Below are 15,048 nucleotides of genomic sequence, written 5' to 3' on the forward strand. Positions count from 1 at the left end.
TAACCCACTGAGCCACCCAGGTGCCCCTCTCCATCACATATTTTATTGATGTCATAAGATATACAGAGTTTCTTCTCTGCCTTTTTTTCTGTTGTATTATTGGTCTTGCTGAATCTCTGCCATTCAAATTATGGTTTTGAATACTGATAGGTTTTCAAAATAGTTCACAAGGTAAAAAACATCCAAAAGAATTTTCAACTTTAAGTCAGTGTAGGGCTTGGTAAACCCAAAAACATTTTTGGTCGATTTTTCTTAACTGGGACTAATGGAATTCTCAATAATTTTTTAAAAATGCAAAAATTTTAGTTTCATTATCATTTCACAATTTTTATCCATATGTTGAAATATATCACCACAAACTGTCTATTATATGAGAAAGTAATTATCTATTCACTGATTTGCTCTTCTTTTTAATGCTATATGAAATCTGGTCTTCATTAATGTAGGCATGATCTAAGATTCTCATCATAATTCTTTATTGACCTTGAAAAAAAATCATGTACGTGCTTGTCCCAAGTTTCCCTGTTCCATAAAGTTATAAAATATGAGTGTTCTAGCCTAAGCCCGAATATCAATCCTAGACATGTTTTATGTCTTTACCTCTCCTCTTTGCCAAATAGATACATGAATGTTCACAGAGATAATTATAAGTTTAACATCACAAGAAGTTTCCAATATTAATACTATTTGTTTTTTACTATGAGAAGTCTGAGGAGACCCTCAACATTAACTAAATAAAATTTAATTTTATACATATCAAAAATACAATGTATGGAGTGTCTAATAAGTCTTTTAAGTTAAATTATAGTTACCAAATATAAATAACAAAAGGCCTTAATTCTATGTGCAATGTCTATTTTTAGTTGAGAGGCTAGTGATAAGGCAGCAGTCTTTCTAATGCCTAAACAGTACTTTTCCATATGAAGATAACTTAAAAGTTTCTAATACTTTAAGGAAAAGGCAATCTTTTCTTAATGAGTATCTGTGGATTATTGACAATTTAAAACAAATTTTATCTACTTCATATTCTAGCAAATATGTCTTACTTTTCTAGTGCCAGATTTTATTAAAGAATATTAGGATAGTATACACAAATTTAAAAATTACACTGAAAATAACAAAAATCTGTCAAGGTTAGTAAAGCAATCGGACTGAACATTCAAAAAGTCCATCAAGGATCTTATCAAACCAAATTTTTTTTTAAGATTTTATTTATTTATTTGACAGACACAGATCTCAAGTAGACAGAGAGGCAGGCAGAGAGAGAAAGGAGGAAGCAGGCTCCCTGCTGAGCAGAGAGCCCAATGCAGGGCTTGATCCCAGGAACCCAGGACCATGACCTGAGCCGAAGGCAGAGGATTTAACCCACTGAGCCACCCAGGCGCCCCTGAATCAAATCTTTTCAAGACAAATTTTTATTGGTTTGAAAAACTCAAGTAATAAACAACCCTGTGGATTGAAGCCATTTTGAATATGCAGAGATAGAATATTTGCAGTTAATCTTATGTATGTTTTGAACTTTTTGAATGACAATAATAGAAGCTCAGATTTTAACGTGACAATTGCAAGGCTCCTTATTTCTGGCCTAATACTCAAATTCAACCAAACCATTCCTTTATTGATGTATCTTTATTTCTGAGATGATCCTGGCAAAAGCTCTCTTGTGGTGCAATTCTAAAGGTTCAAGTTAAATTAACCATCTAATGGAGATAGTTCCCTTCAGAACAGATTAAAGTCCCTCTGAACTAAGTATCTTTGCCAAATTTACTCACCTTTTGTTTAACAAATATTTGTTGAGTGCTGGGCACTGTTCTACACACTAGAAAGCTAATAGAGAACAAAATACATAAAAAAAAAAAATCTCTGCCCTCATGGGACTTATATTTTAGTGGAGGACATAGATAGCAAAGATGTAAGTAAGCATTCATAGGTTATGTTAGATAGTGATAAATGCCAGAAAGAAAAATAAAGCAGGGAAGGGGAATAGGTAGTATCAGATATATTTGTGAAACTTTAGAGTTGTTTAGAGGAAGACTCACTGAAATTTTAACATTAAAGTAAAGACCACCATTTGACTTTTTGGAGGAAGAGAAGACCAAGAGAGAGAAGAGCAAGTGCTGAGGTCCAAAGCAGATGTGTGTCCAACAAGTAGGAACAGCAAGAAGGTCAGTGTAGCCTACGTGGACAGAAGAGAGGACAGTAGTAGGAGTTAGAAGTTGGGCAAGTAAGATGATAGAAAGCTGTGTGGAAGTTTAAGATCATTGTCAATTTTTTTTTAAATTTTACTTCAGATGGGTAGAAACCACTCGAGAGTTTTATGCAAGACTGATGTGATCATAAATTTAAACAAGATTCTTTGCATGACATAGTGCAACTGGAATGAAGGAAAGCAAGAAAGAATACTAGGTAGGTGGCTATGGAAATAATACATAAGGGAGAGAACAATGGCTCAGGCTAGGGTGGGACCAAAACCAAAAAGATTTGAGGAATGACTGAATGGAGAATGTGAGGGAAAAAGAAGTGCTATGGACTTTATACAATAGAAGAATGAGAATACAAGTAAATGGATCAAGCAAATGAAAAAGTAGAAATGCCATCCACTGAGATGGGAAAGAATATGGATCAATCCCTCTAATTTCTTGATAAATGTATTTAAACTGTAAGTTTCCTTTTATTTTTTAAATGTTTTAAAAAGATTTGATTTATTTATTTGACAGAGAGTGAGAGGGTACAAGCAGGGGGAGCAGCAGAGGGAGAAGGAGAAGACTCTCTGCTGAGCAAGGAGCCCCATGCAGGACTCTATCCCACGACCTGAGCCAAAGGCAGACACTGAACCACCCAGGTACCCCCATAAGTCTCCTTTTAAATACCGTTTTATTCTCACAATATTTGATATGTACTCTCTTAAAGATAATTCTTTTCCAAGTATTTCATATTTTTTCTTATGGCTTCATTTTTAACCAAAATAGTTACTTAATACTGTGTTGTCTAATTTCCAAGTGATAGGATTTTTTCAAATTTTCTTTGGTTATTGATTTTCAATTTCACTGAGTTTTGGTGAGAAGAACATAATATGGTGCTGATTTTTCAAAATGTATTAAAGGTTATTTTTGCCTTAGCATATGAAAAAATTTGTTAATGCTTGAAAGAAGTATGTGTTCTTGGTATTCTGGATATAAATTTTAAAAATCTTTTTATTCAGATGTTTCTTAATTTGTACTTTGCCTGCCTTATCTATTAATTTTTGAAAAGGTATATTAAACTCTTTAGCTAGGACTTCTTTTTTTTTTTTAAGATTTTATTTATTTGACAGAGAGATCACAACAAGTAGGCAGAGAGGCAAAGAGAGAGGGGGAAGCAGGCTCCCTGATGAGCAGAGAGCCCAATGTGGGGCTCGATCCCAGAACCCTGAGATCATGACCTGAGCTGAAGGCAGAGGTTTAACCCACTGAGCCACCCAGGCGCCCCTTTAGCTAGAACTTCTAACTTACCTGTTTATCCCTTTAATTCAGTCAGTCACATTCAATATACTCTGAGGCATTAATAGACTATTTCATTTTTCTACGTTGTTCACTGTTTTGAGTCCCTTGAAGGCAGAGACTATGTCAGTCACTGTAACATTTGAAATAATGAATACAGGGCCCAAATATAGAAAACCCTAAACTCATCTTTGCTGAATTAATGAACAAGTGTCTATTAAAGCAGAATTAATTTTAGAATATTTTCCCATGAGAGTTATATACTTTAACTGGTACGGCTGCATATTTTCCCTCGTATCATTGTAATTGTGTAAAATATGCCTGTGCAGGCACTGTGCAGACAGGATGGAGCTAACTAGTTTATAGGATGATTTAATCTGTAGATATATTTTCATGATCTAAAAAATCAAGTTGGTTGATTTTAGATAATCATTTTCTTCTGTTTCAGTTAGACCTGCAAGAAAAGAAGATAAATGTTTTCATAAACATTCTGGAATCTACACATTAATTTGACTATTTACTATTTGTAGTCCTCTTACAAATTAAGTTTTTTAAAATTTTTGGTGTTAATTACCTTCCATCCATGTAATATTCAAAAATAAATTCAATTATAGCACTTCACGGATACATTTTCTTTATGATCCTAAACAAAGCATGGACATGATTCTCAATTATTTATTGAATGACTACTATGTATTCTTGTGCATCCCACAATCTAAGATGAACAGAAAGAAATTAAGTATGTCAATAACATATACATCAACATCAATAACATATAAATATGTCAAATAAAAAGTCAATAAATATAAATAATATAACAGCAATTGCTATGAAGAAAATATACTAGAAATAATAGCATTAGAGTATGAGAAGGTTGTGGCTACTTTAGAGTGGCCTCTGTGAGAGGATAACATCTGACTTGAGACCACAATGATGAGAAATAAGAATTCACACAAATAGTTAGTGGATAGTCTCATAATTTCTCACTAAAAATATTAAAATGTGATGCATTGAATCATTGCTATTTCAAAAAACCAATACTACCAACAAGGGTTATAGATTTAATACCACTGAATATGTCAAAAAGGGGGGATTTTTTTTTTTAACCACAAAGCTACTAAAGACATCCATAACTTGAAAAAAAGTTCCATTTTGGGGGGCAGTTGGGTGGCTCAGTCAGTTAAGCATCTGGCTTTGGCTTAGCTCATGACCCCAGGGTCCTTGGATCAAGCCCTACATCTCATCCAGCTCCCTGCTCAGCGGGGAGTCTGCTTCTCCCTCTCCCCCTCCCTCTGTGTGTGAAAGTTCAGTCTCTCTATCTCAAACAAATAAATAAATCTTAAGAAAAAAAAAAAATCCATGGAGAGTCAAGATGGCAGAGGAGTAGCAGACTGAGATGACATCAGGTCACAGGAGTTCAGCTACATAGTTATCAAACCATTCCAAACACCTACAAACCCAAAAGGAAATCAAGGAGAAGAAGAACAGCAATTCTAGAAACAGAAAATCAACCACTTTCTGGAAGGTAGGACCTGCGGAGAAGTGAATCTGAAATGATGGGAAGATAGACCATGGAGGGAGGGACCAGCTCCGGGAAAGCAGTGGATCAATGGAACACAAAATCTGAACTTTTAGAAGTCTGTTCCACTGAGGGACAGCACTCTACAAACTAATTGGGGGTGGAGCTCTCAAGGGGACAGTGTGGTCTCAGGTCCCACGGGGTCACAGAAGGATCAGGGGTGTCTGAGTATAGCGGAGCTCCCAGGTATCAGAGCAGGGAAGCTGACTACAGAGACAGAGTCAATGAGTGAGCTCTCAGCTTAGGGTTACCTTACTGTGATCTGCAACACAGTTGGGCCAATGCTCTTTGAGCAGGGATGCCACAAGCAGCAGATCTGGGGAGACCCACCTTTCTCCACCAGAAGAGCAGCATGGCAGGAATCTGCTGGGTTTGGAGACTGCAAGTGGGGCTGTGTGCCAGAGACAGAAACACTCAGTCACAGGCCAGGTGAGCTTGGATCGTGTCCAGAGACGAAAGAGATGGGAGTGATTGACCACTTTTCTCTGAGGGCACACTGAGGAGTAGGGCCCCAAGCTCCCAGCTCCTCCTGGCTGGAGATTGGAAGGCTGCCATTTTCATTCTCATCCTCCAGAGCTCTACAGAAAGCATTCAGGGAACAGAGGCTCCCAAGAATGAACCCGAGCAGATTACTTAGCCAGGCCCCTGGCAAGGGCAGCTCAATTCCGCCTCAGGCAAAGACATTTGAGAATCACTACAACAGGACCCTCCCCCAAAAGATCAGCAAGAACATCCAGCCAAAACCAAGCTCACTAATCAAGAAGAGAGGAATTCCAGAGGAGGGGAAAGCAAAGCATGGAATTCATGGCTTTCTCCCCATGATTCTTTAGTCTTGCAAAGTTAAATTTTTAAATTTTTTTTCTTATTCTAATTTTTTTAACTTTTCCTCTTTCCTCTTTTAACATTTTTTACCTACTTTATCTTAACAATAGCTTTCTAAAAAAAATTTTTTAAGCCTTCATTATTATAGTCATATCTTATCCTTCATTGTATCTAACTTTATCTTTTGTATACATATAGGGTTTTTTCTTCTTAAAAATTTTGGGATACAATTTCTTCTAATAGATCAAAATATACCCTAAATCTAACACAGAACTTTGTTCTAGTCTCCAGCCTGGGCAAATTCTCTCCACTTTCTTTTTTGTTTCTTTTTCCAACCAACTTATCAATTCCTTTCTTAGAATACTTTTTTATTTTTCATCTTTACAGTCATATTCCATCCTTTCATCATGTTTACCCTAATTTTTGTGTATATATACATAAATATAAATATAAGTATAAATATATATATATATATATATATACCTCCATATATATATGGAGGTAGTTTCTTCTAAGAGATGAAAATACACCCAAAATCAAGAGGGTGTCTCTGTTCTATTCACCAGTCTAATATATATATATATATTTTTTTTAATTTTAAAAAAAACATTTTAAATTTCTTTTTACCCCTTCTTCTTCCCCTGATTTGGGGTCTCTTCTGATTTGCTTAGCATACATTTTTCTGGGGTCTTTGCCACCCTTTTAGTATTTTATTCTCTCATTCATGTATTCTTACCTGGATAAAATGACAAGGCAGAAAAACTCAATGCACACACACAAAAAAAGGCAGTACTGAAGGCTAGGGACCTAATCAATAATGGACATTGGTAACATGTCAGATCTAGACTTCAGAATGGCGATGCTCAAGGTGCTAGCTGGACTTGAAAAAAGCATGGAAGATATTAGAGAAACCATGTCTGGAGAAATAAAAACCCATTCTGGAAAAATAGAAGAACTAAAATCTAACCAAGCTGAAATCAAAAAAGCTATTAATGAGGTACAATAAAAAATGGAGGTTCTTACTGCTAGGATAAATGAAGCAGAGAAGAGAATTAGTGATATAGAAGACCAAATGATGGAGAATAAAGAAGCTGAGCAAAAGAGAGACAAACAACTACTGGACCATGAGGGGAGAATTTGAGTGACAAGTGATACAATAAGATGAAACAATATTAGAATAATTGGAATCCCAGAAGAAGAAGAAAGAGAGAGGGGGACAGAGGGTATACCAGAGCAAATTATAGTAGAGAATTTCCCTAATATGGCAAAGAGAACAAGCATCAAAATCCAGGAGGTGCAGAGAATCCCCCCAAAATCGGTAAAAATAGGTACACACCCTGTCATCTAATACTAAAACTTACAAGTATTAGTGATAAAGAGAAAATCCTGAAAGCAGCTCAGGACAAGAAGTCTGTAACATACAATGGTAAAAATATTAGATTGGAGCAGACTTATCCACAGAGACCTGGCAGGACAGAAAGAACTAGCATGATATATTTACAGCACTAAATGAGGAAAACATGCAGCCAAGACTATTATATCCAGCTAGGCTATCATTGAAAATAGAAGGAGAGATAAAAAGCTTCCAGGACAAACAAAATCTAAAAGAATTTGTAAACACCAAACCAGCTCTATAGGAAATATTGAAAGGGTCTTCTAAGCAAAGAGAGAGCCTAAAAGTAGTAGATCAGAAAGGAACGGAGACAATATACAGTAACAGTCACCTTACAGGTAATACAATGGCACTAAATTCATATCTTTCAATACTTACCCTGAATATAAATGGGCTAAATGCCCCAATCAAAAGACACAGGGTATCAGAATGGATAAAAAACAAAACTCATCAATATGCTGTCTACAAGAAACTCATTTTATACCCAAAGACACTTCCAGGTTTAAAGTGAGGGGGTGGAAAACAATTTACCATGCTAATGGACATCAAAAGAAAGCTGCGGTGGCAATCCTTATATCAGAGCGATTATATTTTAAGTCAAAGACTATAATAAGAGATGAGGAAGGACACTATACCATACTCAAAGGGTCTATCCAACAAGATCTAACAATCTTAAATATCTATGCAACCAACCATATAAACCAATTAATAACAAAATCCAAGAAAAACATTGACAATAATACAATAATAGTAGGGGATGTTAACACCCCCCTCACTGAAATGGACAGATCATCAAAGCAAAAGATCAACAAGGAAATAAAGGTCTTAAATGACACACTGGACCAGATAGACATCACAGATTTATTCATAACATTCCATCCTGATGCAACAGAATACACATTCTTCTCTAGTGCACATGGAACATTCTCCAGAATAGATCATATCCTGGGTCACAAATCAGTTCTCAGTACCAAAAGATTGGGATCATTCCCTGCAAATTTTCAGACCACAATGCTCTGAAGCTAGAACTCAATGACAAGAGGAAATTTAGAAAGAACCCAAATTCATGGAGCCTAAAGAGCATCCTACTAAAGAATGAATGGGTCAACCAGAAAACTAAAGAAGAATTGAAAAAATTCATGGAAACAAATGATAACAAAAACACAGCAGTTCAAAACCTGTGGGACACAGCAAAGGCAGTCCTGAGAGGAAAGCATATAGTGATACAAGACTTTTTCAAGAAACAAGAAAGGTTTCAAATACACAACCTAACCTTACACCTAAAGGAGCTGGAGAAAGAACAGCAAAGAAAGCCTAAACCCAGCAGAAGACGAGAAATAATAAAGATCACAGCAGAAATCAATGAAATAGAAACAAACAAACAAACAATGACAACAACAACAACAACAACAAAAAACAGTAGAACAAATCAACAAAACCAGGAGCTGGTTCTTTGGAAGAATTAATGATTGATAAACCCCTGGCCAGACTTATCAAAAAGAAAAGAGAAGGGACTCAAATAACTAAAGCCATGAATGAAAGAGGAGAGATCACAACCAACACCAAAGAAATACAAGCAATTATAAGAACATACTATGAGCAACTATACGCCAGCAAATTTGACAATCTGGAAGAAATGGATGCATTCCTAGAGACATATAAACTACCACAACTGAACCAGGATAAAATAGAAAACCTGAACAGACCCATAAACAGTAAGGAGATTCAAGCAGTCATCAAAAATCTCCCAACAGGGCACCTGGGTGGCTCAGTGGGTTAAAGCTGCTGCCTTCGGCTCAGGTCATGATCCCAGCATCCTGGGATCGAGCCCCACATCGGGCTCTCTGCTCAGCAGGGAGCCTGCTTCCTCCCCTCTCTCTCTGCCTGCCTCTCTGCCTACTTGTGATCTGTCTGTCAAATAAATAAATAAAATTTAAAAAAAAAATCTCCCAACAAACAAGATTCAAGGGACAGACAGCTTCCCAGGTGAATTCTACCAAAAATTTAAAGAAGATTTAATACCTATTCTGAAACTGTTCCAAAAAATACAAATGGAAGGAAAACTTCTAAACTCATTTTATGAGGCCAGCATCACCATGATCCCAAAACCAGACAAAGACCCCACCAAAAAAGGAGAATTACAGACCAATATCCTTGATGAATACAGATGCAAAAATTCTCACGAAAATACTAGCCAATAGGATCCAACAGTACACTAAAAGGATTATTCACCACAACCAAGTGGCATTTATTCCAGGGCTGCAAGGTTGGTTCAACATCCACAAATCAATCAATGTGATACAATACATTAATAAAAGAAAGAACAAGAACCATATGATACTCTCAATAGATGTTGAAAAGGCATTTGAAAAAGAACAGCATCCTTTCCTGATCAAAACTCTTCAAAGGGTAGGGATGGAGGGTACATGCCTCAATATCATCAAAGCCATCTATGAAAAACCCACAGCAAATATCGTTCTCAATGGAGAAAAACTGAGTTTTTTTTGCTAAGGTCAGGAATATGGCAGGGATATCCATTATCACCACTGCTATTCAACATTGTACTAGAAGTCCTAGCCTCAGCAATCAGACAACAAAAAGAAAGTAAAGGCATCCAAATCAGCAAAGAAGTCAAACTCTCACTCTTCACAGATGATATGATACTTTATGTGGAAAACACGAAAGACTCCACTCCAAATCTGCTAGAACTTGTACAGGAATTCAGTAAAGTGTCAGGATATCAAATCAATGCACAGAAATCAGTTGCATTTCTCTACACCAACAACGAGACAGAAGAAAGAGAAATTAAGGAGTCAATCCCATTTACAATTGCATCCAAAACCATAAGATACCTAGGAATAAACCTAACCAAAGAGGCAAAGAATCTGTACTCAGAAAACTATAAAGTACTCATGAAAGAAATTGAGGAACACACAAAGAAATGGAAAAACATTCCATGCTCATGGATTGGAAAAACAAATATTGTGAAAATGTCTATGCTTCCTAAAGCAATCTACATGTTTAATGCAATCCCTATCAAAATTCCATCCATTTTTTTCAAAGAAATGGAACAAATAATCCTAAAATTTATATGGAACCAGAAAAGACCTCAAATAGCCAAAGGAATGTTGAAAAAAAAAGCCAAAGTTGATGGCATCACAATGCCAGACTTCAAGCTCTATTACAAAGCTGTCATCATCAAGACAGCATGGTACTGGCACACAAACAGACACATAGATCAATGGAACAGACTAGAAAGCCCAGAAATAGACCCTCAACTCTATGGCCAACTAATCTTTGACAAAGCAGGAAAGAATGTCCAATGGAAAAACGACAGTCTCTTCAACAAATGGTGTTGGGAAAATTGGACAGCCACATGCAGAAAAATGAGACTGGACCATTTCCTTACAACACACAAAAATAGACTCAAAATGGATGAAGGACCTCAATGTGAGAAAGGAATCCATCAAAAACCTTGAGGAGAACACAGGCAGCAACCTCTTTGACCTCACCCTCAGCAACATCTTCCCAGAAACATCACGACGGCAGGGGAAGCAAGGGCAAAAATGAACTCTTGGGACTTCATCAAGATCAAAAGCTTTTGCACAGCAAAGGAAGCAGTCAACAAAACTAAAAGACAATGGACAGAATGGGAGAAGATATTTGCAAATCACATCTCAGTTAAAGGGACAGTATCCAAAATGTATAACCAATTTAGCAAACTCAACACCCAAAGAACAAAGAATCCAATCAAGAAATGTGCAGAGGACATGAACAGACATTTCTGCAAAGAAGACATCCAGATGGCCAACAGACACATGAAAAAGTGCTCCACATCACTCGGCATCAGGGAAATACAAATCAAAATCACAATGAGATACCAGTTCACATCAGTCAGAATGGCTAAAATTAATAAGTCAGGAAACAACGGATCCTGGCCTTGGATGTGGAGAGAGGGGAACCCTCTTACACTTTTGGTGGGAATGCAAGCTGGTGCAGCCACTCTGGAGAACAGCATGAAGGTTCCTCAAAAAGTTGAAAATAGAGCTACCCTACAACCCAGCAATCATACTACTGAGTATTTACCCTAAAGATACAAATGTAGTGATCTGAAGGGACACATGCACTTGAACGTGTATAGCAGCGATGTCCACAATAACCAAACTGTGGAAAGGACCTAGATGTCCATCAACAGAAGAATAGATAAAGAAGATGTGGTAGGTATATACAATGGAACACTATGCAGCCATCAAAAGAAATGAAATTGCCATTGACAATGATGTGGATGGAACTAGAGGGTATTATGCTGAGCAAAATAAGTCAATCAGAGAAAGATAATTATCATATGCTCTCCCTGATATGAGGAATTTCAGAAGCAAAATGGGGGGCTTGGGGGTTGGGAAGGAAAAAATGAATCAAAATGGGATCGGGAGGGAGACTAACCAGAAGAGACTCTTAATCTCACAAACAAACTGAGGATTGCTGCTGGGCGAAGGGTTTGGAGAGGGTTGTTGGATTATGGACATTGGGGAGGGTATGTGCTTTGGTGAGTGCTTTGAAGAGTGTAAGCCTGATGATTCACAGACCTGTATCCCTGGCGCAAATAATACATTATACGTTAATAAAAAACTATTTAAAAATATATATATAACCCTCCCCCCAAAATTCCACTGTGGGAATAGGTGTCCATATTGAAGAGTAAGGCAAGAATTCAAATGCATATGCTCTACTTTATGTTCTCAAAGATTTTAGTCATTTTATTGGCCCAAATCCTAAATAATGGTGATACTTATTTTGAAAAAATATGTGTGTATTAATATTTACCTATCTTACTGATATTTATCAAAAAACTTATTTAATCATAAGTGTGGAGAAAATGTTAACAGATTTAAAAGTTTAAAAATTAAATTCTTCAAAACATGTACCACCACTTTTCACACAAACTTAGTGTATGCCCTAATACAAGCTCATGAATATGTTATTTGGACTGGACTTTTCTTTCATCATATTTTGATCCCCTTTTTTTCTCTTAAAACTAGTCCCAATACTAAATACCAATTTAAGTACAGTATAACAATGGTGAATTAGTTTCCTCACTTATGGGAGAAAATAAACAGTTCATGCAAACTTAAAAAAAAAAAAAAACTTCATAGCTACAATCATTTGAATCTGCAACTAACTCCTTAGAGAAATTACAATTAATTTGATTTTGTTTATGACTCATTTTTGAGCTTTACAAGCTTATCTAATGTGTGTTTCTCTTCAAAAATCATTTCACTAAAACTTGTACCTCATCTTGCCTTCATTCTTTTAGGATATGAAAAAATTATCTCTTCCAATGACATCACCAACAGTAGAGGAAAGAAAAGCATAGCAGCAGTCTATCAAAAAATACTTACTACTTCTTATGGAAAATACCAAAATATTTCAAGAATAGTACTGACAGAATAGATAACAGGAAATAGGATTGGGATATTCAGGACCAGAAATGATAGATAATAAAAGATAACAAAACCCAGTCTTCCTTTACATCATTATGACCTTCTTTTCCAAAACATCTGTTGTGGAGCCCATGTCTTGGAATAGAGTTATGCTTAGAAGTGATTCTCGATGGACCAATGGAAAAATCATTGTATAATTGCCCTTTTTTTTTTGTAGATTCATAATATATACCTGTATTATGAAGACTCTAAGAAGTTGTGTAGTCGAGAAATGTATTTTCTTTGTTTATAGGGATTTCAAAATGTATTTAAGCCTAGAATGTATCCCTTTCTAACCCACCTACTCAACTGTGCACTCAGTGACATGGCTCTTCAAGACACCAGGCCACAGAACTCTGTGTTGATTTTCTTCTGAATTCGGCCCTTGTCTTTCATACTTTACATTGCTGGATATTATACCATTTATAGTTTCTTACCCTACCCAGGACTTGGGCGCACACTTCTTAAAAGAAAAATGAGTCTTCACAGTGAGTCAGTCTTGGAAACATGTAAAAGAGGTTCCATTCAAAGCAGAAAGTTTTTCAAGTTGGAAATTTTTGCAGACTGTAACATGTACTTTCACTACCATTGTCAAGACATTTTAAAGGTGAAATTAGAAAAAATGATGCTGGGCACTTGGGTGGCTCAGTGGGTTAATCCTCTGCCTTCAGCTTGGGTCATGGTCTCAGGTTCCTGGGGCTTGAGCCCAGCATCGGACCCTCTATGTGGCAGGGAGCCTGCTTCCCCCTCTCTGCCTCTTTGTGATCTCTCTCTCTGTCAAATAAATCAATAAAATAAGAAAATGTTTCTTTTCAAAATAAAATTATATAAAGATCACAAATATTTGGAAGTCAGAATTTAAGTAGCAACTTCATAGTTTTTAATTTTAATTAGTGTACCCTAATTTAGATCTAATATTGGCTTTCTACTTAAATGTTGGTATTTTAAAGTCATATTTTATGCTTTTAGCTTTGTTATTTTTGCAAATAACTCATCAAGACTTATCAAACTCTGAAGACAAAGCCCCTTCAGAGAACTGACAGAATAACCATCACTTCTTGAATGTCAACTGCAGAAAATTAACTTTGGACAGGAAGTTAAAAGATGTTCATTCCAGTCTTGCTTGGTCACTAAATATCTAGGTGACCTAAAGCAAATGAGTTAGTCTCATTTGTAAAATGAAGATTCCCAATAACTAGAGTTGTTGCTTTTATCTATATCATATGATTCCAAACATAAGAAAATAATATTCTGAAGCATATTTTTAAGTAATAAATGGAATTTCCACCAGACGAATGTGCAGGATTCCAAAGTGGCTTGAGTTTTTAATAACAAAATGAGCATATGTTAAATATGTATTATGGCTTATGCAAAATTTTTCAAACACTATATTAACTCTTAGAATAGCCCTGTTTTTAGACACATGAAAAAGTGCTCCACATCACTCAGCATCAGGGAAATACAAATCAAAACCACAATGAGATACCACCTCACACCAGTCAGAATGGCTAAAATTAACAAGTCAGGAAATGACAGATGCTGGCGAGGATGCGGAGAAAGGGGAACCCTCCTACATTGTTGGTGGGAATGCAAGCTGGTGCAACCACTCTGGAAAACAGCATGGAGGTTCCTCAAAAAGTTGAAAATAGAACTACCCTATGACCCAGCAATTGCACTACTGGGTATTTACCCTAAAGATACAAACGTAGTGATCCGAAGGGGCACATGCACCCAAATGTTTATAACAGCAATGTCTACAATAGCCAAACTATGGAAAGAACCTAGATGTCCATCAACAGATGAATGGATAAAGAAGAGGTGGTATATATATATATATAATGGAATACTATGCAGCCATCAAAAGAAATGAAATCTTGCCATTTGCGATGATGTGGATGGAACTAGAGGGTATCATGCTTAGTGAAATTAGTCAGTCAGAGAAAGACAACTATCATATGATCTCCCTGATATGAGGAAGTGGAGATGCAACATGGGGGTTTAGGGGGGTAGGAGAAGAATGAATGAAACAAGATGGGATCGGGAGGGAGACAAACCATAAGTGACTCTTAATCTCACAAGACAAACTTAGGGTTGCTGGGGGGAGGGGGGTCCGGAGAAGGTGGTGGGGATATGGACATTGGGGAAGGTATGTGCTATGGTGAGTGCTGTGAAGTGTGTAAACCTGTTGATTCACAGACCTGTACCCCTGGGGATAAAAATGCATTATATGTTTATAAAAAAATAAAAAAAATAAAAATAAAAAAAGAATAGCCCTGTTTTTATGGTATTATCACC

The sequence above is a fragment of the Martes martes genome (assembly GCF_963455335.1).
Source record: "Martes martes genome assembly, chromosome: 4".
NCBI lineage: Eukaryota > Metazoa > Chordata > Mammalia > Carnivora > Mustelidae > Martes > Martes martes.